This window comes from Bubalus bubalis, chromosome 3, assembly GCF_019923935.1.
Source record: "Bubalus bubalis isolate 160015118507 breed Murrah chromosome 3, NDDB_SH_1, whole genome shotgun sequence".
NCBI lineage: Eukaryota > Metazoa > Chordata > Mammalia > Artiodactyla > Bovidae > Bubalus > Bubalus bubalis.
The window spans coordinates 74872808-74900274 of NC_059159.1; positions in this window are offsets into that span (position 1 = coordinate 74872808).

Genomic DNA, 27467 nt, shown 5'->3' on the forward strand with positions numbered 1-27467 from the left:
CATAGCAAAAATCAACAAAGCCAAAAGCTGGTTCTTTGAAAGGATAAATAAAATTGGCAAACCATTAACCAGACTCATCAAGAAACAAAGGGAGAAAAATCAAATCAATAAATTATAAATGAAAATGGAGAGATCACAACAGACAATACAGAAATACAAAGGATCATAAGAGACTACTATCAACAATTATACACCAATAAAATGGACAAATTGGAAGAAATGGACAAATTCTTAGAAAAGTACAACTTTCCAAAACTGAACCAGGAAGAAATAGAAAATCTTAACAGACCCATCACAGGCACAGAAATTGAAACTGTAATCAGAAATCTTCCAGCAAACAAAATCCCAGGACCAGACGGCTTCACAGCTGAATTCTACCAAAAATTTAGAGAAGAGCTAACACCTATCCTACTCAAACTCTTCCAGAAAATTGCAGAGGAAGGTAAACTTCCAAACTCATTCTATGAGGCCACAATCACCCTAATACCAGAACCTGACAAAGATGCCACAAAAAAAAGAGATTTTGACTTTTAACATGAATTTACTCATAGGAAAGGAACTCATTTCAATATATCTTTTGTAAAGTATCTGGCATATAATAGTGCCCACTTGGAATATTCTATATCTTGGCAACTTGATTGTGTTACACTTATATTCAGTTATCAATGAAGAAACAGACTGTAAGAGCTTAAATTAAATGCCCAGTGTGACAAGATGTTGGATGAAGACTATGACCTATTTAATACTAAATACTGAAAATAACACACTGTTTTCTATTCTTACTACTTTTGTTAAAGCATTTTCCATAGACAAAGGCAAAGAGAAATATAGGCTAAATCCCACACAAATTAATGCATTGCAGACATATTCAAGTGGATAATTTTTGCTTAATTTCATTGATAAAAAAATAGTTGAATCCTTTTAATTCTGACTGTATGTACTAAATAGGATTATAAAAATTAATTTAATAACACAAAAATAAAAATAACCTGATATCTCAATGTTTTGAAACACAGCATACTGGTATTTTGCTGGTTGTTCTCTAATAAATATCTTTAGAAATATGAGCATATATATTAAATAACCTACATATTATATTACATATTTACACAGACTCATATCAGACATAGGATTATACAAAAGGTAACATTTTAGGGCCTCTTTTTTCTTGACATATCTAACCTGTCTCTTCCTGTTTAGCAGGCAATTAGTATTACACAAGCTTTCTTCAATGCAATTAGGCCATACATACATGCCTCTCTCTATATATATATACATATATACCTATACATACATACACTCTCTCTTTCTCTCCTTCTCTCTCTCTCTCTCACACACACACACATATATACACACACAGATTTGGTAATTGTTATTATTCATTTATAAAACTGGGGTTACACTGTATATATTTTTGTATCTCTAGCTTTATTCAGTTTCTTCTGATGACAAATAAATACCAAAGTGATATTTTAGCACATTGTTCTTTTGAAAGTGAAAGTTGCTTGGTTGTGTTAGACTCTTTGCGACCCCATGGACTGTAGCCAGGCTCCTCTGTCCATGGAATTCTCCAGGCCAGAATACTGGAGTGAGTAGCCGTTCCCGTGTCCGGGCAATCTTGCCAACCCAGAGATCAAACCCAGATCTCCCACATTGCAGGCAGATCCTCTACAGTATTGTTCTTTTATAGGTACTTAATTCTCATAGAATTTATTTATCATTATAATTTTTCCATAATTTTTCTATTCCTCCAGTGATCCCTTTTTTGAAGATTTTTTTGTCATAGCAAACTACATTATAATAAACATCCTGGTATTTGTGATGTGTATAATCTTATGGACTGCAATGAATGAGTATATATATTCTTATGGACTGAGTGTGTATAGATATGTGCACACCTTTTAATGACAGTTTCACTGAGGTGGAATTCATTTATCAAAAAATTCACCCTTTTATTTTTTTTAAATTTTATTTTATTTTTAAACTTTACATAATTGTATTAGTTTTGCCAAATATCAAAATGAATCTGCCACAGGTATAACATTCACCCTTTTAAAGTGTATAGTTTGATGGATTTTAGTATACTCACGGGTATGTGCAGACATCACCATTATCTAAAATTAAAACCTTGTCAACATCCCAGAAAGAAATACTATAATCTATTAGCAGTCACTCCCACTTCCTTTCCCCCAATTAATCTGTTTCTATGAATGTGTGTATTCTGAATGTTTCATAGAGATGGAATCATACATGTGACCTATTGTGATTGCCTTTGTTCAGTTCATAAGTTTTCAAACTTCATCCATGTTGTTAGCATGTGTAGATATTTCATTCTCTTTTATTGATGAGTAAGATTACATTCTAAGGATATACCATAGTTTTTATCTATTCATCAGTTGAATTCTTTTCACTTTTGGCTAAAATATACGATGGTACTTTGAAGACTGGTGTACAACATTTTGTGGGGAAATTTGCCTTCAATATTCTTGGGTACATACATTGGGGTGGAATTATTGGATACATAAGTCTATGTCTAAAATTTGAAGGATGGCCAATCTGTTTTCCTAAGTGACTACATTTTTCCAGTTCCACCAGTATGTAAGAATGATTTCTCTACATCCTTACGTCCAGTTTTAATTTCCTGTCTTGTGAATGTTAATACTGAGAGGGTGTGAGGTAAGCTATTATTGTGGCTTTGATTGGCATTTTCCTTCATCACTAATGATGCTGACCATCTTTAATGTGTTTATTGGTCGTTTATACATCTCTTTTTTGGTATAAAGTGTAGTATAAAGTTTTTTGGTATAAAGTCTATTCTGTCCTTTAAAAATTGTATATTGTAGAGTTACACGTGTTCTTCATATATTCAGAATATAAATGTCTTATCAGAAAATTATTTCTAAATATTGTCTTCCTTCTGTGGATTATCTTTTCATTTTCTTGATGCTGTCCTTTAAATACAATAATTTTTTTTTTTTGAATCCTAACATAACTCTGTTTTCTTCACCACTTAGACTTTTGGTGTTACGTCTCAGAAACAGTTGCCTATTCCAACACCACATATATGTATAGAAAATTTTTATTTGGAGAATATTTTATTATTTTTCGACCTTCAGTTCAGTCACTCTGTCATGTTTGACTCTCTGTGAACTCATGGACTGCAACACGCCAGGCTTCTCTGTCCATCACCAAGTCACAAAGCTTGTTCAAATTCAGGTCCTTTGAGTCAGTGATGCCATCCAACCGTCTCATCCTCTGTCATCCCCTTCTCATCCTGCCTTCAGTTTTTCCCAGCATCAGGGTCGTTTCCAATGAGTAAGCTGTTCTCATCAGGTAGCCAAAGTTTTGGAGTTTCTGCCTCTGCATCAGTCCTTCCGATGAATATTCAGGCCTTATTTCCTTTAGGATGGACTTGTTGGATCTCCTTGCTGTCCAAGGGACTCGAAGAGTCTTCTCCAACACCACGGTTCGAAAGCATCAATTCTTTGGTGCTTAGCTTTCTTTATGGTCCAACTCTCACATCCATACATGACTACTGGGAAAACTGTAGCTTTGACTATACACACCATTGTCAGGAAAGTAATATCTCTGCTTTTTACTGTTTAGGTTTCTCATAACTTTTCTTCCAAGGAGCAAGCATCTTTTAATTTCATGGCTGCAGTCAAAATCTGCAGTGATTTTGGACCCAAGAAAATAAAGTCTATAACTGTTTCCATTGTTTCCCCATCCATTTGCCATGAAGTGACGGGACCAAATGCCATGATCTTTGTTTTTTGAATGTTGAGGTTTAAGCCAGCTTTTTCACTCTCCTCCTTCACTTTTATCAAGAGGCTCTTTAGTTATTTTTTGCTTTCTGTCATAAGGGTGGTATCATCTGCATATCTGAGGTTATTGATGTTTCTCCCAGCAATCTTGATTTCAGCTTATGCTTCAGCCAGCCAGGCATTTCACATGATGTACTCTGCATATAAGTTAAATAAGCAAGATGACATTATATAGCCTTGACGTACTCCTTTCCCACTTTGGAACCAGTCTGTTGTTCCATATCCAGTCCTAACTGTTGCTTCTTGACCTGCATGCAAACATGCATACAGGTTTTTCGGGAGGCAGATTAGGTGCTCTGTTATTCCCATCCCTTGAAGAATCTCCCACAGTTTGTTGTGATCCATACTGTCAAAGGCTTTAGCATAGTCAATGAAACAGAAGTAGATATTTTTCTGGAATTCTCTTGCTTTTTCTATGATCCAACAGATGTTGGCAATTTGATCTTTGATTCCTCTGCTTTTTCTAAAACCAGCTTGTACATCTGGAAGTTCTCAATTCACATACTCTTGAAGCCTGGCTTGAAGGATTTTTAGCTAATCTTACTAAAATGTAAAATGAACACAATTGTCTGATTGTTTGAACATTCTTTAGCATTGCCTTTCTTTAGGGATGAAATGAAAACAGCTTTTCAAGTCCTGTGGCCACTGCTTGAGTTTTCCAAATTTGCTGGCATATTGAGTACAGCACTTTCACAGCATCATCTTTTAGGATTTGAAATAGCTCAACTGGCATTGTTCCTAATGATGACTTCTAAGGCCCGGCCCACTTGACTTCACATTCCAGGATGTCTGGCTATAGGTGAGTGATCACACCATCATGGCTATCTGGGTCTTGAAGATCTTTTTTGTATAGTTCTGTGTATTCTTGCCACCTCTTATTAATATCTTCTGTTTGTGTTAGGTCCATACCATTTCTGTACTTTATTGTGCCCATCTTTGCATGAAATGTTCCCTTGGTATCTCTAATTTCCTTGAAGCTATCTCTAGTCTTTCCCATTCTATTGTTTTCCTCTATTTCTTTGCACTGATTACTGAAGAAGGCTTTCTTATCTCTCCTTGCTATTCTTTGGAACTCTGCATTCAGGTGGGTATATCCTTCTCTTTCTCCATTGCTTTTGGCTTCTCTTCTTTTCACAGCTATTGTAAAGCCTCCTCAGACAACCATTTTGCCTTTTTGCATCTCTTCTTGGAGATGGTTTTGATCACTGCCTCCTGTACAATGTTATGAACCTCTGTCCATAGTTCTCAGGTGCTCTATCTATCAGATCTAATCCCTTGAATCTGTTTGTCACTTCTACTGTGTAATCATAAGGGATTTGATTTAGGTCATACCTGAATGGCCTAGGGGTTTTCCATACTTTATTCTGAGTTCCATACTTTATTTCCATACTTTATTATAATTATTTTCATAATTTAAGTCTGAATTTGCAATAAGGAGTTCATGATCTGAGCCACAGTCAGTTCCTGGTCTTGTTTGTGCTGATTCTATGGAACCTCTCCATCTTCGAAGGCAAAGAATATAATCAATCTGATCTTAGATTTGACCATCTGGTGATGTCCATGTGTAGAGTTGTCTCTTGTGTTGTTGAAAGAGGATGATTGCCATGACCATGCATTCTCTTTGCAGAACTCTATTAGCCTTTTCTCTGCTTCATTTCTCCAAGGCCAAACTTTCCTATTACTCCAGGTATCTCTTGACTTTCTGTTTTTGCATTCCAGTCCCCATGATGAAAAGGACATCATTTTTGGGGTGTTAATTCTATAAGGCCTTATCAGTCATCATAGAACTATTCAACTTCAGCTTCTTCAGCATTACTGCTTGTGGCATAGACTTGAGTCACTATAATATTGAATAGTTTGCCTTGGAAATGAACAGAGATCATTCTGTTGTTTTTGAGATTCTTTTGTTGACTATGATGGCTACTCCATTTCTTCTAAGGGATTCTTGCCCACAGCAGTAGATATAATGGTCATCTTAGGTTAATTTTCCCATTCCAGTCCATTTTAGTTCACTGATTCCTAAAATCTCAGTTTTTGCTCTTGCCATCTCCTGTTTGACCACTTCCAATTCACCTTGATTCATGGGCCTAACATTCTTGGTTCCTATGAAATATTGTTCTTTACAGCATCAGACCTTACTTCCATCACCAGTCACATCCAAAAATGGGCAATATTTTGCCTTTGGCTCAGCTTCTTTATTCTTTCTGTAACTGTTTCTCCACTCTTCTCCAGTAGCATATTGCGCACCTACTGAACTTGGGAGTTTATCTTTCAGTGTCATATTTTTTGACCTTTACATACTCACTTTTCCATCTGCCCCTTCTTCTTCACTACAGTGACATGTTTATATCTCAGCCAAAACATTGGTTCCCCTATGTAGCCGTCCTGAAGCTTTTTCTCTACTCCTTGCCCCAACCACTATTCACCTTAATTAATTTTGAGTTAATTTCTATATGCATAATTTCTATATGATCTAAGGGTCCAAATTCAATCTTTTGCAGGTGGATAAGCCATTGTCCTAGTACCATTTGTTGAAAGGATTAGGTTTTCCATATTAAATTCTTTGGTAACATGTCTAAAACAAACTGACCATAAATATAAGGATTTATTCTGGACTTTCAGTTGTATTCCATTGATATGTCTGCCCTCCCATCAGCGCTACACTGTCTTGATTTCTGTAGATTTGTTGTAAGTTTTGAAATAGAGAACTGTAAGTCCAGCTTCTTTGTTTTTCTTTTTCAACATTGCTTTGACTCTTCTGGGTCCTTTGTATTTGCATACGAATTTTAGGATCAACTTATCAACTTCTGTAAAAAAAGCCAGGTGGGGTTTTGATAACAAATGGATTGAAACTTTAGATTAATTTGAGCATGTTGCCCTTTTAATGTTACTAAATTCTTCACTCCATGGATATGGGAGGTCTTCCCACTCATTTAATTCTTCCTTATTTCTTTCAACAATGTTTTGTAATTTTCAGTGGCTCCCCTTATTTGCCCACCACAGTTTTCCCTTTGTCCTCCTCTCTCTTCCAGATCCAAGATATATAATTCTCCAAAATGCTGAGTTTTATTTGTTAGGATGGAGTATCTATAATTCTTCCAAACTTCTGACATACAGAGTTAGGAACTAGAAAGTGAAGTCGCTCAGTCGTGTCTGACTCTTTGCGACCCCATGGACTGTAGCCCACCAGGCTCCTCTGTCCATGGGATTTTCCAGGCAATAGTACTGGAGTGTATTGCCATTTCCTTCTCCAGGGGATCTTCCCGACCCAGGGATCGAACCCGGGTCTCCGGCATTGTCGACAGACGCTTTACCATCTGAGCCACCAGGGAACTAGAAGTCCCTTTTAAGTCTTTAAATATTATTTCCTTCAGTTATTTGAAAAATGTTGAAAATAGCTGGTTAAAGTTTTTTTTCTGATAATTTCACTAATAAGGTTCCTCACAGATAGTTTCCATTAATTACTTTTTTGTCTGTATGTTCCATGCTTTCCTGTTTGTGTTTCTCATGTATATATATATAAGCATATATACACTTATCTTTTTATATATATCGATTTTTTTGAAATGACATTTTAAATAGTATAATGTTTCAGTTTTAGAAATCTGATTCCCATTCTACTTAGAGTTTCTTTTTGTTATAGTTTATTGTCATTAACATTCATTTAGTGAATTTGCTGAACTAATTCTTAAAGATCGATATTCCTTCTCCTATGATTTGCAATCTTAGTTTTCACCTCTTGCTTGACCAAGTCCTTGAGCTCAGTCAGAGGGAAGAGCTTCAGGCCTTTGCCTATGCTCCCTGGGCACACATATAGCCCTATACACGTGGATTTCCACATCCAGTGGAATTTGTCAGAGCTTTTCAAATTCCCTGTTCTCATTCACCAGTTTTCTTTCTTTATTTATTTTTTTTGATTCTTTGATAAGACATTTGTTTGGCCCAACTGGTTTCACTACCCTAGGCAGTTGTTTGGTTAGCAGATGCCCCAGATTGATTTCAACAAATGCCTTGAAGATTAGACTGTTTATAGTAAGCAAGTTCTGAATCAGGTCAAATAAAAACAAATTCTTTGAATGGTGCGTTCTCAGGAATCTTCCAGGCAATAGAAAACAGTCTCTGGGAGAAGACATTTACAAATCATATATCCCATGAGTTAATATACAAAATATATAAACAGCTCATACAACTCAAAAACAAAACCCAAACAACCTGATTTTAAAAATGGGCAGAGAAACTAAATAGACATTTTTCCAAAGAAATACAGATGGACAGTAGATACATGAAAATATGTTCAACATCACTAATCATCTGTGAAATGCAGATCAAAACCACAATGAGGTATCACCTTGTGCCTGTTAGAATGGCTATTATCAAAAATGCAAGAAATAATAAGGTGAGGATATGAAGAAAGGAAAACATTCTTCCACTATTTATGGGTATGTAAATTGGTGCAACCACTACAGAAAATAGCATGGAAATTCCTCAAAAAATTAAAAATAGAACTACCATATGATCCAGCAATTCCACTTCTGGGTATTAATCCAAAGAATATGAAAACACTAATTCAAAACATATGTGTACCCCTATGATCATTGCAGCATTGTTAACAATAGCCAAGATATGGAAACAACCTGAAACAAAATGAATGGATACAAATGATGTGATAGACACACACACACATTGGAATACTGCTGCTGCTGCTAAGTCACTTCAGTCGTGTCCGACTCTGTGTGACCCCATAGACAGCAGCCCACCAGGCTCCCCCGTCCCTGGGATTCTCCAGGCAAGAACAATGGAGTGGGTTGCCATTTCCCCCTCCAATGAATGAAAGTGAAAAGTGAATGTGAAGTCGCTCAATTGTGTCTGACTCTTAGCCACCCCATGGACTGCAGCGCACTAGGCTCCTCCATCCATGGCATTTTCCAGGCAAGAGTACTGGAGTGGGGTGCCATTGCCTTCTCCTCATTGGAATACTACTTAGCCATTAAAAAAATAAAATCTTGTCATTTGCAACAATGTGGATGAAACGAGAGAACTGTGCTAAGTGAAATAAGTCAGGTGGAGAAAGACAAATACCATATGCTTTCACTCATGTGGTCTATAAAAAACAAGCAAGCAAACAAACAAAAACCTCAAATAAATGAACAAACCAAACAAAAATAAGCATGTAGATACAGAGAACAGAGCAGTGTAAATTGTCAGAGCAGGGAGGAATAGGACAAACACTAAATGGGTAAAAAGTTATCAACATTACTAACTGTACAGTAATGAATGGAAATTACATTTTTGGTTATTTAAATCACCACACTGTAGAATATACAGAAGTAGAAATATAAGGTTATACACATGAAGTTTATATAATGTTATAAACCAATTTACCTCAATAAAAAACAGCAGATTCTCAGGAAGTGGGCTTTTGGGGGAAGCCCCAAACTGTTCTATTTCCTCTGGTGGCTCCTGGGTAGCTGGTATGTAACTGTTATGGTTGTAAGGTTAATTTTCAAGGCTTCTGTGAAGCTAGGGCTTCCCAGATAACACTAGTGGTAAAGAACCTGCTTGCCAGTACAGGAGACATAAGAGATATGTGTTCTATCCCTGGGTTGGGAAGATCCCCTGAAGGTGGAAATGGCTACCCACTCTAGTATTCTTGGCTGGAAAATTCCATGGAAGAGGAGCCTGGCGGTCTATAGTTCATAGGGTCACAAACAGCTGGATTCAGCTAAAGCGACTTAACATGCACACATGTGGAACTGGGGAGCAGGGATAAGAATGGTACGAAGATTAAATGCTATGAAGCTCTCTGTTCTTGTAAAACTCGGTCATTTTTCTGATGTGTTCAATGGGAGACCACGGGTGTAAGAGTTTGAACAGATTGTTCCTTGGATTTCTGCCCTTGGTTAATTTACAGCATTTTGAAAAGTTGATTTTAATCATTTCTGCCAGCATTCTCATTACTTTTATAGATGAAGTGAATTTTGAACATCTTTAGTCTGCTGTCCCAACAGTGCCTCAGTGTGTACATGTTCTTATGGATTACTGCTTTTATTTCTATGGGTTAGAATTCTAAAAGCAGGATTGCTGGGTTCAGGGATATAACTGTATTTAGTTACATTAATTATTACAGTTTGCTTTGTACCGTAGCTCCAAAAATTCACATTTTATGAAAAACATTGAAGCTAATAATGTCCTCTTTTTGTTTTAATCTAAGAGATTCAAAGTCTTATTGAACTTATTGAAATTAAAAGTCTTTTCACAGGTTCATTGAATATTTGGGTTTGAGTCATCATAGATTTCTTTTGCCTATTCATCTGTAAACTGTCTTTTTAAAAGTATATTAAATACTTTTAAATTAAATATTTATCTATATTTATCTATACTAGTGGATTAGAGGGAAAATTTTTATAGTGAAAGAATTTCATATGCTTATACATTTCACACAATTTTTCTAACAAAAGAAGATGGGGCAGGTGGAAGGAGGTCCAAGAGGGAGGGGATATATGAATACGTATAACTGATTTACTTCATCACACAGGAGAAACTAACATAACATTGTATAGCAACTATAGTTCAATGAAAAGAAGAGTAAATGTTAAAAAAGCTGCTGAGGATACAATTTGGTATGGAGAAGAAAATAAACACAAGAAAAAAATTACATGATATTAATTTCAGAGCAAGCTTTCTCTTACAAGCAAGTGTTTAAAATGCAATGTTTGATTTCTACTCCATTTTCTGAGTTGCAGAGAAAGTTCCAGAAACACATTTTTTTTTCTCTACCCTTCTATACCTGCTGCCTTGAACTTACCAGGATAAATGCCACTATGTCATATCAGACAGTAAAGGATACCTGGATTTTCTGGTCACCCTTCTCTTACTGTGGCCTAATCTCCATAAAGTACTATAGATCTATTCTTTCTTCTTTCTACATGTCCCACTAGCACTTTCTCGTGATGGCTGTTTCTTCCTCTCTCCTTATTTCAGTGTCTTCCCTGACACTTGCAGAGCATTCTCTTTCTTGTCTCTTGCATCCCTGGCTTTGAATCTCAAACATCAGATTTGATCACACACTCTGTGTTCCATCAAACCTGTGTTCCATCAGCTGTCTATAGTGGTAGCTCCTGGTTCCCTGTCACTCTCTCCAGTGATCATTTCTTCAATGATCTTGCCTTCTACCCTACATCCTGCCTACATACTACTCTGAATGCCACCTCCTGACTTCTAGCTTACTCTCTTTAGTACCCTAGCTCTTATAATCCATTGGCTTTTTCCAGGATTTCCAATGCATTGGTCCTAACACCTCTATACTTTTCCTTGTAACCAAGATGTCCTCCTTTCCCTCTAGGCCCAGAGTAAATCTCATGATTAATCATAATAAAAGCAATCTGTATATACCTCAACTCTCTTTTCCCATGATCCTTCATTATATTTGCTCTTGTAAAAACAGTATGGAGGTTCCCCAAAAAATTAAAAATAGAACTACTGAATGATCTAGCCATCCACTTTTGAATATGTATCTGAAAGAACTGAAATCAAGGTCTCAAAGAGAAATTAATTTAATTTTCTTAAGAAACTGAATTTAATTTCTTGAACTGTCTGGTTAAATACAACCATCCATCTCTAGTCTACCTTTTATACTTGTGTAGCTAAATACTGCTAGAAAAGAACATACCATCACACTGACTAATCATTCACAAGATAGATTTAGTGCTATCAAATATTCATACATTCTCCCTTCCATTTGACTGGCCGATTAATTTCCATGTATCCCTAAATTCACAATGCTTTTTCTACCATCCTTACTCCCACTTGATTGTTGGTCTGTATTTATACATCACTGAGAAAATGTATGAAATCAACAGAAAACATCCACATACAGACCTATCAACATCTGACCATGAACTCTTTTTTCCTGCCTATTACCAGAGACAGATTGTTGATGTCTCTATCCAAAGCCAATTACAACACTCATATAGTGGATGCTTGCCTGCTTTCCTGTACAAGGGTGCTATTCCAGAAAGCCTTTTTTCTCATATATGGTTCTACTGAATTCATGTGTGCTGTTAACAATCTCGTCACCCTAAAAAAAATTCAAAAAATCTATCTTGACCCACTTCAAATGCCTACAAGTCTATTTATTTTCTATCATTTGTGGAAAAATTTCTGTAAACAGTTTCAACACTTTAAATCCTATTCCACTTGTTTATACTTTTCCTATCAATACTTGGCCCCCTAAATTCCCCAGAATGTTTCCATTCACATGTAATGAATACTGTCATACAAAACCCAATGTCTATTTCTGGCTTTAACATTACTTAACCTATCAGAAATGTTTTTAAAAAGTTTATCACTCATTTCTATTTTATATAATTTATTCACTTCGTTTATATTACATAGCACTCTCAGTTTTCTTATGGTTGCTGATTATTTCTTTGTCCCTTCTCCTGGCTCCCTCACAAATCCTTGGTTTCATGATGTTAGGATGCCAGTGGTCCCTTACTTAGCCTTCACACATCTTTCTCTGCACAGACCACATTGGTAATATTATTCAGTTTCATGCTTTCAATACCTGTATATCAGCTCCATGTTGATAATTTCTTAATTTATATCTCCAGCTTAGACATCTCTCCCAAACTCCATATATATGTGTGTGTTTGTATGTATATGTTTGCAAACACATGCACACATACCTGAATCTTCCTTTTTCAACACCTCCATTGAAATGTCTAATACCACATCAGTAGACCTGTCTGTGGAACACGGGAAGATATGCCATTTCATATAGTCCCTGAATTAGAAAGAATAAGTAGGCCCAGGGCAGGTGCGATGAGATGGTGGAAAACATTTGGTTTGGTCAATGGTTACTAACCCAGTTGGGCAGGAATTTTTAAATATTGACAACAACAGATTTTTACCAAAGGAAGAACCAGTTACTTCTTCCCTCATCTCTTATCCCTAAACCCAAAGCATAGCATTCTTAGGATGAGTCCAGTTATTGATGAAAGTTTTACAGTTACCCCTTTGAGATAAGAATTTAATTGCATCAAAACCCCTGATTCTTCCAGAATGGAATATGTCTCAGTGCCTCTTAGCAAGAAGAATGTACTTGTGGTGTCCAGGCCGGGGTTTAGTCACCTCATTTTGTGTGTTACACACCATTTGTTCACCATCCTAACCGGCCTCTAATCATGTACTCATTTCTCAAAGTGCAAATCATCAAAAATAGTACCTGATTTTCAGGGAACTATCTTCCTCGAAGTTATCACATCCAATTGACTATTTATTAATTGAAATTCAAATGTATTAGTAGTGGTGGACAAACGATTGTTGCCTAAGAATCTTTCTCTTGTTTATGGCTCAAAATTTATTTATGTTAGATATTGAAAAAATTTTTATAGTTAGATTGGCTGTCCTGTATAACTTCTCATTTCTAGAAATGGAGAAGGGGGGAGGGAAATCTATAGACACTATATCGTACAGCACATCTCTAGAATTTATTCATCTGGCATAAAAAACTTTCTGCATTTTGGACAATAGCTCTCTATTTTCTCCTCCCTTGAGCCCCTGGAAACCACCATTATACTCTCTGCTTCTATAAGTTTGACAATTTTAAGTACCTAATATGAGTTGGGCTACGTAGGTAGCTCAATGGTAAAGAATCTGCCTGCCAATGCAGGAGACACAGGTTCAATCCCTGGGTTGGGAAAATCCCCTGAAGAAGGGAATGACTATCCATTTTAGTATTCTTGCCTGGAAATCCCATGGACAGAGGAGCCTGGTGGGCTACCGTCTGTGGTGTTGCAAAGAGTTGGACAGGACTGAGAGACTGAGAACCATTATGCATATATCACATTTTCTTTATTCATTCACTTATTGATGGATATTTAGATTGTTTCTTTATCTTGGATATTATGAATATTGCTGAAGTACATATGGGATTTCAGATTTTGGCCTTGCAGTTGCTTATTGGGTATAACATCAAAGCACAAGAAACAATTAGGTAAGTAGAGCTGCTGCTGCTGCTAAGTCACTTCAGTTGTGTCCGACTCTGTGCGACTCCATAGACGGCAGCCCACCAGGCTCCCCCGTCCCTGGGATTCTCCAGGCAAGAACTCTGGAGTGGGTCGCCATTTCCTTCTCCAGTGCAGGAAGGTGAAAAGTGAAAGTGAAGTCGCTCAGTCACATCCAACTCTTCATGACCCCATGGACTGCAGTCTACCAGGCTCCTCCATCCATGGGATTTTCCAGGCAAGAGTACTGGAGTGGGATACCATTGCCTTCTCTGAAGTAGAGCTACATCAAACTAAATAAAATAAAATAAAAGCTTCTGCCCAGCAAACAAAACAAAAGAAACAAAACAAACCTGGAAATCCTATCAACAAAACTAAGAGCCAACCTATAGAACAGGAGTAAATATGTCTAGACTGTATGTCTTATAAAGACATTAATGTACAAAATATATAGGAAACTCCTATAAGTCAGTAACAAAAAGAAAACAAAAGACCTGATTAAGAAAATAGACAAAGGACTTGAATAGCATTTCTCTAAAGAAAATATACAAATGACCAACATGTACATGGAAAATACAAATCACATCCACAATGAGATATTGCCTGATACATATTAGGTTAGCTAGTCTCAAAGATTAAAAAGTAAAGATACACATTGGTGATGATTGGAGAAGTTGAAACCATATGCACTGGTGACTCAGACAGTAAAGAATCTGCCTGCAATGCGGGAGACCTGGGTTTGATCCCTGGGTTGGGAAGATCCCTTGGAGGAGGGCATGGCAACCCACTCCAGTTTTCTTGCCTGGAGAAGCCCTATGGACAGAGGAGCCTGACTGGGTACAGTCCACAACATTGCAAAGAGTCGGACACGACTGAGCAACTAAGCACAACACAGCACTGTCGGTGGGGATGTAAAGTGTTGAAGCTGCTATGGAAAACAGTACAGAAGTTTCTCAAAAAATTAAAGATAGGACTACCTATGATCTAGCCATCCACTTCTGAATATATATCCAAAAGAATTGAAATTAAGGTCTCAAAGAGAAAGTAATTTAATTTTCTTAAGAGACTGAATTTAATTTCTTGAGTTGCTAGATTACCAGGGAGGAAAGCAAGATACTCTTTAGAGAGATGCCCCTGGAGCTGATATTAAACTATAATTTCCAAGAACCAATGTGTAGCTCAGTAGGTCATGATCAATATGGGTGACAAAGATAAGATTTCTTCAGTAACCTCTGCAGATACCTGAGATGTATATATTCATTAAGATCTCTGTATGTATATCATTATTCTTTGGTTTTGCTTTTGCCTTTTGGCGGTACATTTGTTTATTTTCAACATGTTAACTGGTAGAGCTAGCACCATATTTGAAATAAAAGAATATATATAGTTAAAACATGATTATACATTTAGAGAGATATTCAATAAAATGTTAATACAGGTTATCTCCAGATATTGAAATTATGAATTAATTTTCATTTCTCTGTGTTTTTTGTCATTCTAGTTTCTATAGTTAGCAGGTACAATTTATGTAAACATACAGTTTGAAAAATTTATACTAATGAGACATTTACATAGTTGGTAAGAAAAAACAGATTAACTAGAAGACTTAATCCCACTCTCAGAAAATTCCCTTGATACAGTAGCATTCCATAACTTTGATGAGAAACAAAATGATAATTTCAGGATTAATTTCACTCATTTAGATTGATAGGGTTATTTGGAATATGGAGTGCAGTGCATATGGCACATTTTTCAGCAGATTATTTCTGATAATATCCCTAAAGACTTGATTGGGAAGTGTTGGCAGGATTTCAGTGTGATTAGGTGGAGTCATAGTTTTTAAATGATCACCAGAAAGTAGGTAGATTGATGTTTAATGTCAAGCCAAGGGAGGTTCTGTGGTAGAGTTCTAAATTTGACTATATTTTATTTAACAATTTCATTAGTGAAAACAGATGACATGATTATAATAATTTAAGTAATAAGGTACCCAACAAGCTGACATCACACCAAAGAAGACAAGGTCTGATATCTAACAAGCATTATGTAGTTTTAGATAGAGCAAGAAGTTGAAAAGTGATTGTATTTCTTCGAACCCATAGACATGGGTATTATAAGTTATTGCCCAACAAAGGTTGTTGGCTTCAAGTCTAGGACAGCTAGTTGCTTATAAAGACACTGAAGAGGTGATGTCAGAAAACTTGATGTATAATGGATAAAGTCAACAAATCATGTATACATGGACATAAAATATATAAAACCTGACATGTCTTGAGTATGAGTTTTTCTAAGAACAGTTAGGAACCCATTTTAAGTCTACACAGTTCATGTGTGTGTGTTTACATTTCTGAGTCTCAATGTGACTTAACAGTGAGATGTGTGGATTATTTCTGCAAGTGTCCTTCTTGCCAAGTGCTCATAAATTGTGTGTAGGTTCACTGAGAGGCTTCTGTATAAATTTATGGGGCTATCAATTTTCTGGTTAATTGATCTTGTATTTGATGATTCCAAACATGTTCAGCTCCATTAAATGTAATGTCACTCTTTTCCCAGGGGCCAGTTTATTTCAGTGTCAGTGAAAGGTTGCTATATAAAAAAAGAAAGTTTTTCTATAATGCTTTGCTCTACTACCACACACAAATTACAAAAAATCATATCATCTTGGGAGTAGGAATTTTTTTTCAAAGAATGACACAAAGCCTATGGATCATAAAGGGAAAAAAGCTAATGCACTTTATAACACATGCACATGAGCACAATAAATAAAGTAATAAGGGAAAATGTATTTGCAAAGACATTTGAAAAGGGCTAATATTGTCTATAAACATTGATGTGATCTGTAAAAGGAAAACTGGAAAGGTATAGACAAAATGATTCTCAAGAATTATGCAAAGAGAAACAGAAATATTTGACTTTTACTTCCTACACTCTTGTATTTTTAGCAAATCATTTGCATTATTTTGCAATAAAACGTACTTTCAGGCTGAAGTCTTGTCACCCTCTCTACATTTTTTTGGTCTATTTACTCTTTTTTCTATTTTAATAATTTATAAAGAAGAAAACAATCTATATGGAAAAATGTTCTATCTATTCATGTAATTCCTCAGGAAACATGCTTATCTGTGAGCACTTTGTGGGGACTCAGTTTTTATTTCCTGTTTTCCTATTGCACAGTTACTCAATGCATGGATAGCTTAAAATAAAGAGAATATTGACCCTAAATCAATATTGGCTCATTGCTTGACCTTGCTGAAGATTTCTAGCACAGAAATGGGTGAGAATGGGGGTGGAAATATTCAGATGTGAGAAAAGACAATGACCATGAGTCTGTTCACCCTGATGGGTGATAGACATCACTGATCAGAGACTACAAGACTGGGGTGTTCTGGGATCAACATACTTCTATGGGAATATCAGTCACATGTATCTGACCAATATCTAGATTACAAGAAGAGGTTGGAAAAGGTATTCACAGCTGGAGGGTATGTCCTGCAAAACACTGTGGGCAAGAGAATGCAAGTGCTACTGAAATGCATGTGGCAAGTAGAGGATGTGGGTGGGTAGTGACAGCCACAGATAGGGTTAGAGCTGTAATTGGGGATGGAGGGTGGGCTAGAGGAAGTATATCATGGTGTGACTCAGGGATTGAGGTGTCTCTTGTAGGCTCATTGGGTGCTGGTTGCTGTTCTTGGAGAATTCCTCACATCTGAAGAATGTTCACTTATTTTCTTCACTTTTTTTTAAAATTGTTATTGAAATATAGTTGCTTTACAATGTAGTGTTAGTTTCTGGTGTACAGCAAAGCAAATCAGCCATATGTCTACATATATCCCCTATTTCTTGGATTTCCTTCCCATTTAGGTCACTACAGAGGATTGAGCAGAGATTCCTGTGCTATACCATAGGTTCTCATTAGTTATCTATCTCATACATAGTACTGTGTGTGTGTGTGTGTGTGTGTGTGTGTGTAGGCTTCCCAGGTAGCACAGTGGTAAAGAACCCACTTGCCAATGTGGGAGATACAAGAGACATGGGTTCAAATCCTGGGTGGGGAAGAGCTCCTGGAGTAGGAAATGGCAATCCACTCCAGTATTCTTGCCTAGAGAATCCCACGGACAGAGGAACCTGGTGGACTATAGTCCATGGGATTGCAAGGAATTGGACATTATTGAGCATGAGCACAAATGAGCATGAGCGTAAATGTGTCAATCCCAACCTCCTGATTCATCTCACCTCCCTTTCCCCCCTTTGTATCCGTACAAAGGATAGAGTTTGTTTTCTACATCTGTATCTCTATTTCTGCTTTGCAAATAGGTTCATCTGCACCATTTTTTCTAGATTCCACATAATCACGTTTAACACAATATTTGAGTAATAAGAGGAAGTGACATCACAACTAGAAGAGCAAGAGGGCAATCTGGGTGTTCTTTTATGTATGATTTATTTCACTCTGCATAAAGCTTTCAAAGTTTATCCGCAGGTAGCAAGGAGGCACACTTCATTTCTTCATCCTTGCAGTATCCTCATTGATGAAAACAAAGACTCACTCTGATCTGAGAACTTCAATTGGTTGAACTTCTTCAATTCTTCTGGCCCTCAGTGTAGCTGATGGAATGGATTGAAGAAGTTCACCTTTTTACACTGTTCCAAATCACCATCCAAAGACAAACAACAACAAAAGTGCATAATTCCTTTCTCTTCCTTTTAAAATAAATCATATGAGAAATTATTTTTATTATAATTTTGTTGATAACATAATTATTTTTCAAAACTCCATTTAGAGATAGTTCCATAAGAAACTTATATTTGCCTTGTATTCAATTCTTGGCCTTTTCTGATGATGCTAACAATAATAGAAATGGAAAGTCTATAGAAAATCAAAATACTTGTTTTCTGGTAAGTTGAGATCTGAGATTCCTCAGATTGCTGAGATAAGAGATGTGATCTGGGTGTGTTGGGATAAGTGAAACGTGTTCATACTCAGAAGGGTGCTTTGGCAAATAAAAGGAAAAGTATAGAAGTATTCAGTGTTTAGGAAAAAACACAGAACAGTGTATTGGATATGATACCAATTTTGGAAAGAGGAAAAGCTACTTCTACAAACATATATTGTGTGTGTGTGTGTGTGTATGTGTGTGTGTGTGTGTCTGTGTAAAGAGAGAGAATGTGTGTGTATACAGACATACATGTGTGTGTATGTAGGTACAAAACTGATGTAAATCTATTTTCTCTGGGAAATAGTACTACTGGGGGCAAATGATTTTGTGATTTATTTTATTTATAACTGTATGGTTTTAGTTTATCTTTAAAAAGTGCCTTTATTTCATTATTATGGAGGAAAAGTGTATGTAATAAACGTGCTATGTCAAGTGAAAGCACAAATTTATTAAACACACTTTCAATACTTGAAAATATACTTGGTAGCTGAGTTTTCAGGGAGAAATATTATTAAAATTAAATATTAAATCTTATGGAAGCATTCATATACTATAGACAGCAATGTAAGCATGTATAGGCTTCTGGGAAAATAGTTTGACATTAAATATTAAACACTTAAAAATTTTAAAATTATTATAGATCCTCCTTCTGAGGAGACTAAATAGAAAGTTCCCCAAACATATGTGTAGTTGGTGTGAATGCTAGGATTTAAATTCAGAAGAGTCATAAATATTTCCTGTAGTATTATTTATTATAACCAAAGGTGTAAACAATTAAAATTTCCTTAAGGATGCATATGGTTAAATAAATTGTAGTTAAATCCTCACAATGTCTTTTAAACCAATATTTATTAATATAGGAATATGGTCATGACATAGCAATTTTGTTTTTCACAAACTTGCAAATGGAATTCACTAATGTTATCTTTTATAAATATATACTCATATATAGGAAAATAAGAGAAGGATACATAATAAATTGCTACTTGATCTTATCCCTATGTGATGAGGCATTGTATATGGTTTTTAATTTTGTTTGAAAAGAAATCTATACTCTCTAATTGAAGAAAATGAGATTGCATTTCCTTTGTCATAAAAAATGAAATGAGAGAAGAATATTTTTTAAAAGGGGAAATTATATTTCCTATAGGATTTATTTTCAATTCATAAAGATTAATGAGGCTTTCTAAGTTGTTTATTGGCCTTGAGTTTCCAGCAGTTCTTAAAGATAGATATTATTTTTCATATTTATCAAGAAGATGAATGCTGTTAGTGATAATATTTATGTAGAAAAATAATTTTTCTTTACTATTTAGCAAAGAAGAGCTATTTCTCACCATCCACAGAAGAGAAGGACAGTAAATCTCTAGTATTTTATAACGAGCAGGTCAATTCAGCACATTTTTCTATCAAAGAACGTGCCAAACTGTGAGGATGTATAATCCCTGCAAATGCTTCTATAGAAAAATGCCAATAGCTTCTCCCCATAAACAGAGAGAGAAGGATGCATTGTCATGAATGAAGAGGAGAGGAAAGCACTATGTCAATAAAGTGACATTTTTAGAATTTCAACTGCATGAAAAAAGAGATGTCAGGGTGAATTTTTTTGGTCATGTTGTTAAGAATTTATAGTCTTAGATGTCATTTATATATTGCTATTATTTTACTATACTAATTCTTTTAAGCCCATTCATATAATCAGAAACCATTTAGTAATACTTATTAATAACTGCATGTGCCAGACACTGTTCTAAACCTTGGGAATACAAATTTAATTGGCTCCAGAGAAACTCACAGTCAAGGAGAACTCATTGCACCTTCATCCAAAAAGGATTCGAAGCAATTACAGATAAAATGCAAGACAATTATTATGTCTGTGCCTACCTTTGTTACCAGAAAACAATTAGATTTAAAGCATCATAAATATCCCCATATCCTGGATCAGGTCCCATTCCTTCTCCTTTCATCTAATCTGATATCTTGATGTACACAGATTTGTTGACACAAAACAATGAGCAAGTTAAAATTAATTTGGTGACTGCTACATGAAGCAGGGAATTCCCACTTCACCCATCCAAATATTGGAATGTCCATCACCTCAATCACAAATGTCAGAAGAGTGGGCTCCATGGGTGACTTATTGACTTAACAGCATGCCCATTTGAAACCTGCCTCAAGGGAGCATAGTGGAATCTCACTTAATATCGATTATGATTATTGCAATATTTACTGTCAATTGTTTTTACCAATTTACAGAGAAATAAATATACATCATCAATAAATGTATGAAAATTTTCTCTAGCCCTTAAATGAAAAAATAAAGCAAAATGAGATTATAAACATCTTTAGTGAACATTTAAATCCAGTTTAGGTAGATGTAGGAGAATTGTTAACTTTCATACACTAATCATGGATTTGCAAATTTATACAAGTTTTCTTTTTTTTAGCAGAGCAATTTGACAGTGGCTCTCGTGTTAAGGTGGAACTTCTACCCACTCTACCACTGGGGTACCTACCATAAAAGGCTTTGTTTTCCTTGTGCTCTCCTCTCAGGTCTTTCATCCTTGCTATTCTGCCTGCCTTGCTTCTTTCAATGGCCAAAGGGTTGACAACTTCCTCATTTATCCATGTAGGACAGAGTACCGGAGAAGGCAATGGCATCCCACTCCAGTACTCTTGACTGGAAAATCCCATGGATGGAGGAGCCTGGTGGGCTGCAGTCCATAGGGTCGCTAAGAGTCGGACATGACTGAGCGACTTCCCTTTCACTTTTCACTTTCATGCATTGGAGAAGGAAATGGCAACCCACTCGTGTTTTTGCCTGGAGAATCCCAGGGACGGTGGAGCCTGATGGGCTGCCACCTATGGGGTCACACAGAGTCGGACATGACTGAAGTGACTTAGCAGCAGCAGCAGGACAGAATACATATAATAACTTTTGCTTGGAGGAAGACAAGGCAACCCATTCCAGTGTTCTTGCCTAGAGAATACCACGGACAGAGGAGCCTGGCAGGCTACAGTCCATTAGGTCGCAAAGAGTCAGACATGACTGAAGCAACTTAGCATACACATATAATACATTATTGGATTGGCCAAAGAGTTTGTTCAGGTTTTTCCATAACATCTTATGAAAAAACATATTTTGGGGCTGACCCAGTATAATATATATTATATATACAAAAATAAATAAATAAATAAAAAACCCCAAAACCCAAAACCCAAACAAAACTTTTGCTGCAGGAGTAGCTTTCCTCACAACAGGATATGAGGGATCGCCATCATTTGGAGCATATTCAGAGTGTCTCTTATATTATCTCTTTATATACCAAATGATGCACTCGGATTCTATTTCCTATGTATATCATGCATATATTTCTGCTACTCTTTACCATGGTTAGATTAGATTTCAGTAGGAGAAAGAGTCTTTTCTTATCTCCAGCCCTAGGCCATTTGGGTGCTTCAAAGATGAGACACTGACATTACCATACTTGGTCCCAGGTTTAGGCTGAAGTTATTTCCTGCATGACGTGGTCCTTCTACTTCTGGTACCTGTACCTCCATCTTCATGTTCAGATCAGATCAGATCAGTCGCTCAGTCATGTCCGACTCTCTGTGATCCCATGAATCGCAGCACGCCAGGCCTCCCTGTCCATCACCAACTCCCAGAGTCCACACAAACCCATGTCCATAGAGTCAGTGATGCCATCCAGCCATCTCATCCTCTGTCGTCCCCTTCTCCTCTTGCCCCTAATCCCTCTCAGCATCAGAGTCTTTTCCAATGAGTCAACCCTTTGCATCAGGTGGCCAAAGTACTGGAGTATCAGCTTTAGCATCATTCCTTCCAAAGAAATCCCAGGGCTGATCTCCTTCAGAATGGATTGGTTGGATCTCCTTGCAGTCCCAGGGACTCTAAAGTCTTCTCCAACACCACAGTTCAAAAGCATCAATTCATCGGTGCTCAGCCTTCTTCACAGTCCAACTCTCACATCCATACATGACCACAGGAAAAACCATAGCCTTGACTAAACAGACCTTTGTTGGCAAAGTAAGGTCTCTGGTTTTGAATATGCTGTCTAGGTTGGTCATAACTTTCCTTCCAAGGAGTAAGCGTCTTTTAATTTCATGGCTGCAGTCACCATCTGTAGTGATTTTGGAGCCCAGAAAAATAAAGTCGACACTGTTTCCACTGTTTCCCCATCTATTTCCCATAAAGTGATGGGACCCGATGCCATGATCTTTGTTTTCTGAATGTTGAGCTTTAAGCCCACTTTTTCACTCTCCACTTTCACTTTCATCAAGAGGCTTTTGAGTTCCTCTTCACTTTCTGCCATAAGGGTGGTGTCATCTGCATATCTGAGGTTATTGATATTTCTCCCGGCAATCTTGATTCCAGCTTGTGTTTCTTCCAGTCCAACATTTCTCATGATGGACTCTGCATATAGCTAAATAAACAGGGTGGACAATATACAGCCTTGACAAACTCCTTTTCCTATTTGGAATCAGTCTGTTGTTCCATGCCCAATTCTAACTGTTGCTTCCTGACCTGCATACAAATTTCTCAAGAGGCAGACCAGGTGGTCTGGTATTCCCATCTGTTTAAGAATTTTCCATAGTTTATTGTGATCCACACAGTCAAAGGCTTTGGCATAGTCAATAAAGCAGAAATAGATGTTTTTCTGGAACTCTCTTGCTTTTTCCATGATCCAGCAGATGTTGGCAATTTGATCTCTGGTTCCTCTGCCTTTTGTAAAACCAGCTTGAACATCAGGAAGTTCATGGTTCACATATTGCTGAAGCCTGGGTTGGAGAATTTTGAGCATTACTTTACTAGCGTGTGAGATGAGTGCAATTGTGCGGTACTTTGAGCATTCTTTGGCATTGCCTTTCTTTGGGATTGGAATGAAAACTGACCTTTTCCAGGCCTGTGGCCACTGCTGACTTTTCCAAATTTGCTGTCATATTGAGTGCAGCACTTTCACAGCATCATCTTTCAGGATTTGAAATAGCTCAACTGGAATTCCATCACCTCCACTAGCTTTGTTCGTAGTGATGCTTTCTAAGGCCCACTTGACTTCGCATTCCAGGATGTCCGGCTCTAGGTCAGTGATCACACCATCATGATTATCTGGGTCGTGAAGATCTTTTTTGTACATGGTGGAGAGATCTGACAGAATGTGGTCCACTGGAGAAGGGAATGGCAAACCACTTCAGTATTCTTGCCTTGAGAACCCCATGAACAGTATGAAAAGGCAAAATGATAGGATACTTAAAGAGAAACTCCCCAGGTCAGTAGGTGCCCAATATGCTACTGGAGATCAGTGGAGAAATAACTCCAGAAAGAATGAAAGGATGGAGCCAAAGCAAAAAGAATACCAAGCTGTGGATGTGACTGGTGATAGAAGCAAGGTCCAATGCTGGAAAGAGCAATGTTGCATAGGAACCTGGAATGTCAGGTCCATGAATCAAGGCAAATTGGAAGTGGTCAAACAAGAGATGGCAAGAGTGAATGTCAACATTCTAGGAATCAGCGAACTGAAATGGACTGGAATGGGTGAGTTTAACTCAGATGACCATTATATCTACTACTGCGGACAGGAATCCCTCAGAAGAAATGGAGTGGCCATCATGGTCAACAAAAGAGTCTCAAATGCAGTACTTGGATGCAATCTCAAAAATGACAGAATGATCTCTGTTTGTTTCCAAGGCAAACCATTCAATATCACAGTAATCCAAGTCTATGCCCCAAGCCAGTAATGCTAAAGAAGCTGAAGTTAAACGGGTCTGTGAAGACCTACAAGAACTTTTAGAACTAACACCCAAAAAAGATGTCCTTTTCATTATAGGGGACTGGAATGCAAAAGTAGAAAGTCAAGAAACACCTGGAGTAACAGGCAAATTTGGCTTTGGAATACGGAATGAAGCAGGGCAAAGACTAATAGAGTTTTTCCAAGAAAATGCACTGGTCATCCAACAACCAAGAGAAGACTCTACACATGGACATCACCAGATGGTCAACACCAAAATCAGATTGATTCTATTCTTTGCAGACAAAGATGGAGAAGCTCTATACAGTCAGCAAAAACAAGACCAGGAGCTGACTGTGGCTCAGACCATGAACTCCTTATTGCCAAATTCAGACTGAAATTGAAGAAAGTAGGGAAAACCACTAGACCATTCAGGTATGACCTAAATCAAATCCCTTACGATTATACAGTGGAAGTGAGAAATAGATTTAAGGGCCTAGATCTGATAGATAGAGTGCCTGATGAACTATGGAATGAGGTTCGTGACAGTGTACAGGAGACAGGGATCAAGACCATACCCATGGAAAAGAAATGCAAAAAAGCAAAATGGCTGTCTGGGGAGGCCTTACAAACAGCTGTGAAAAGAAGAGAAGTGAAAAGCAAAGGAGAAAAGGAAAGATATAAACATCTGAATGCAGAGTTCCAAAGAATAGCAAGAAGAGATAAGAAAGCCTTCTTCAGTGATCAATGCAAAGAAATAGAGGAAAACAATAGAATGGGAAAGACTAGAGATCTCTTCAAGAAAATCAGAGATACCAAAGGAACATTTCATGCAAAGATGAGCTTGATAAAGGACAGAAATGGTATGGACCTAACAGAAGCAGAAGATATTAAGAAGAGGTGGCAAGAATACACAGAAGAACTGTACAAAAAAGATCTTCATGTTAGGAAGTCCTTATAGAGAATGGGACACTAAGGGGGTTAGAATGAGTCATCTGCTCTAAGTCTTTGCTGTACTATTGGTCAGAATGCTTCTGTGCTTGTGAGCACCTGGAGAAAGAAAGAAATTCAATACTTCATTGAAAGAGAATCTTAGCAGACCCCTGAGGACTAGCAATAAATAATCCAAGGTAAAGAGGAAAAGTCGAATCCAGCACATTTACTGAGGGAGGTCCCAGAGTATCCTTGGCTGAGACTATATTATGATCTGATCTCATATGCAGAGTAATATAAATACAGGGGAAAATAGTAATGGTATTTAGAAACAAAGAGTACATTTCTCTCAATGCTTTTCAGAAACCTATCTTGTGATAAAAATGGATCTAACTGTTAATAGAGGGACTGATGTAATTTTGATAATCTCTAAATTGTATCAAAGATAAAAGCATTATTCATTATTATGATGAGGTTTGTATGCAAACTTGGTATCATTAAAAGTCAATGAGTATTTTTTCAGTCAATCTCAGTTCAGTGATCAGGATTATTTTAAGTAAAATTAAGGACTATTACATACTACCAAAGGATCAAGTAGTTCCACTATGTTCTGGTAGGTCCTATCTCTGAGAAACACTATTATTAAAAGGTACTGACATAGTTCTTTATTAAAGTGAAAGTGGAGAGTGAAAAAGTTGGCTTAAAACTCAACATCCAGAAAACTAAGATCATGGCATCTGGTCCCATCACTTCATGGAAAATAGATGGGGAAGCAATGGAAACAATGATAGACTTTATTTTTTTGGCTCCCAAATCACTGCAGATGGTGACTGCAGCCATGAAATTAAAAGGCACTTCCTTCTTGGAAGAAAGGCTATGATCAACTTAGATAGCATATTAAAAAGCAGAGACATTACTTTGCCAACAAAGGTCTGTCTAGTCAAAGCTATGGTTTTTGCATTGTCATGTATAGATGTGATAGTTGGACCATAAAGAAAGCTGAGCACTGAAGAACAGATGCTTTTGAACTGTGGTGTTAGATAAGATTATTGAGAGTCCCTTAGACAGCAAGCAGATCCAACCAGTACATTCTAAAGGAAATCAGTCCTGAATATTCATTGGAAGGACTGATGCTGAAACTGAAGCTCCAATACTTTGGCCACCTGATGCAAAGAACTGACTTATTGGAAAAGATCCTGATGCTAGGACAGATAGAAGGCAGGAGGAGAAGGGGATGACAGAGAATGAGATGGTTGGATGGCATCACACTCAATGGACATGAGTTTGAGTAAACTGTGGGAGTTGGTGATGGACAGGGAGGCCTGGCATGCTGCAGTCCATGGGGTCACAAAGAGTCAAAAATGACTGAGCAGCTGAACTGAACTGAACTGACTGAACTGAACTGAACTGAATTTATATAGCACTGTGTATCTAGAAGGGCCAACAGGAAGCAAGTGGGGTGAAATTTATCATTATGTGGCATATGGTTATGGGCCAGAGGAAGTTTAGGCTCCAGTATCTATACAGATAATGGCTTGATAGTGTTAAGCAGATAAGAACTGTTATGTAAATTTCTAGCAAACAGAATCCAACAACATATTAACAAATCATACATCATGACCAAGTGGGCTTTATCCCAGGGATGCAAGGATTCTTTAGTAGCCGCAAATCAATCAATGTGATACACTACATTAACAAATTGAAAGATAAAAACCATATGACTATCTCAATAGATGCAGAGAAAGCTTTTGACATAATTCAATATCCATTTATGAGAAAAACCTTCCAGAAAGCAGGAATAGAAGAAACATACCTCAACATAATAAAGGCTATATATGATAAACCCACAGCAAACATTATCCTCAATGGTGAAAAATTGAAAGCATTTCCCCTAAAGTCAGTAACAAGACAAAGGTGCCCACTCTCACAACTTCTATTCAACATAGTTTTGGAAGTTTTAGCCACAGTAATCAGAGAAGAAAAAGAAATAAAAGGAATCCAGATTGGAAAATAAGAAGTAAA